This window comes from Durio zibethinus, unplaced genomic scaffold (assembly GCF_047325235.1).
Source record: "Durio zibethinus cultivar Kanyao isolate XHJ-2024 unplaced genomic scaffold, ASM4732523v1 HiC_scaffold_3, whole genome shotgun sequence".
In the NCBI taxonomy this organism is placed as follows: Eukaryota; Viridiplantae; Streptophyta; class Magnoliopsida; order Malvales; family Malvaceae; genus Durio; species Durio zibethinus.
This window is the reverse complement of record NW_028323044.1, coordinates 5,068,237-5,070,736: the sequence shown is the minus strand read 5'-3', so window position 1 is coordinate 5,070,736 and position 2,500 is coordinate 5,068,237.

Genomic DNA, 2,500 nt, shown 5'->3' with positions numbered 1-2,500 from the left:
TGGCGGTCGAGGCAAGTGCCCGTACCGAAGGGCAGCCTATGCCGATGATGGTCGATGCATGTGCCATCACCATGCGCCATCATGTGCCATTGATGGTCGAGGCCTTGGCCGAAGTTCGATTTTGAGCCACGGTGCCCATGCTTGGCTCCAGCATGTGCTGGTGCCGCATTTTTTTCACTCGGGACAGCATCGCCGGAGCATCGCCGGAGCATCGCCGGAGTACCGCCGGAGAACCTGACCGGCGGCATTGGGGTTCCGGCGATTGGGAGGGGGGCCGGGGGGGTGTGCGCACATGATGTGCGATGGGTGCTGGTACTTGGCCTTGTGTTGGCCCCCTATCCCTCATCAAACCTCTGAGAATTCACACCCCCTTAAAGAGCATTTGAGATTTTACAGGTTTGCTACCAGTAGCCGTTAAAGTGTCTGAAATGGGGACACTTTTTTCAAACGGTCACAAAATCTTCTCTACTTCGAGTTTTTAGCTGAATTTTTTTGTGCATGCCAACAAAAATAGAAGGATCATGCCTACAAAATTTGGGGCCAAAAATCCTTATAAAAAAATTTTAAAAAATCCCGAACCGCAAAAAGTTTCGAAAATCATGAAAAATAGAAAACGAGTCATCTTCCAACGAAACTTCACGTGAAGGCTTAGGGGACCATTGTATGAATTTACAAGCCATAAAAATGGCATTGGCACGGCAGAAATTTGAAGATGTGCCTAAACCCACCAGGGCCCAGCGTGTGCCGATGGTGCTCGAGGCAACCACCCGCACCAGGGCCCAGCGTGTGCCGAAGGTGCTCGAGGCAAGCGCCCGCACCAGGGCCCAGCGTGTGCCGACGGTGGTCGAGGCAACCGCCCGCACCAGGGCCGATAGTGTGCCGATGGTGCTCGAGGCAACCTGTCGCACCAGGGCCCAGCGTGTGCCGATGGTGATCGAGGCAACCTGCCGCACCAGGGCCCAGCGTGTGCCGATGCTGGTCGAGGCAAGCGCCCGCACCAGCGCCCAGCGTGTGCCGATGGTGCTCGAGGCAACCGACCGCACCAGGGCCCAGCGTGTGCCGATGGTGCTCGAGGTAACCTGCCGCACCAGGGCCCAGCGTGTGCCGATGGCGCTCGAGGCAAGCTCCCGCACCAGGGCCCAGCGTGTGCCGATGGTGCTCGAGGCAACCTGCCGCACCAGGGCCCAGCGTGTGCCGATGGTGCTCGAGGCAACCTGCCGCACCAGGGCCCAGCGTGTGCCGATGGTGCTCGAGGCAAGCGCCCGCACCAGGGACCAGCGTGTGCCGATGGTGGTCGAGGCAACCGCCCGCACCAGGGCCCAGCGTGTGCCGATGGTGGTCGAGGCAACCTGCCGCACCAGGGCCCAGCGTGTGCCGATGGTGCTCGAGGCAACCGACCGCACCAGGGCCGAGCGTGTGCCGATGGTGGTCGAGGCAAGCGCCCGCACCAGGGCCCAGCGTGTGCCGATGGTGGTCGAGGCTGCCGATGATGGTCGAGGCAACCTGCCGCACCAGGGCCCAGCGTGTGCCGATGGTGCTCGAGGCAACCGACCGCACCAGGGCCGAGCGTGTGCCGATGGTGCTCGAGGCAAGCGCCCGCACCAGGGCCCAGCGTGTGCCGATGGTGGTCGAGGCAACCTGCCGCACCAGGGCCCAGCGTGTGCCGATGGTGGTCGAGGCAAGCGCCCGCACCAGGGCCCAGCGTGTGCCGATGGTGGTCGAGGCAAGCGCCCGCACCAGGGCCCAGCGTGTGCCGATGGTGGTCGAGGCAACCTGCCGCACCAGGGCCCAGCGTGTGCCGATGGTGGTCGAGGCAAGCGCCCGCACCAGGGCCCAGCGTGTGCCGATGGTGGTCGAGGCAACCGCCCGCACCAGGGCCCAGCGTGTGCCGATGGTGGTCGAGGCAACCTGCCGCACCAGGGCCCAGCGTGTGCCGATGGTGCTCGAGGCAACCGACCGCACCAGGGCGGAGCGTGTGCCGATGGTGGTCGAGGCAACCGCCCGCACCAGGGCCCAGCGTGTGCCGATGGTGGTCGAGGCAACCTGCCGCACCAGGGCCCAGCGTGTGCCGATGGTGGTCGAGGCAACCGACCGCACCAGGGCCGAGCGTGTGCCGATGGTGCTCGAGGCAAGCTGCCGCACCAGGGCCCAGCGTGTGCCGATGGTGGTCGAGGCAACCGCCCGCACCAGGGCCCAGCGTGTGCCGATGGTGATCGAGGCAACCGACCGCACCAGGGCCCAGCGTGTGCCGATGGTGCTCGAGGCAACCTGCCGCACCAGGGCCCAGCGTGTGCCGATGGTGGTCGAGGCAAGCGCCCGCACCAGGGCCCAGCGTGTGCCGATGGTGGTCGAGGCAACCGACCGCACCAGTGCCCAGCGTGTGCCGATGGTGCTCGAGGCAACCTGCCGCACCAGGGCCCAGCGTGTGCCGATGGTGGTCGAGGCAAGCGCCCGCACCAGGGCCGAGCGTGTGCCGATGGTGCTCGAGGCAACCGACCGC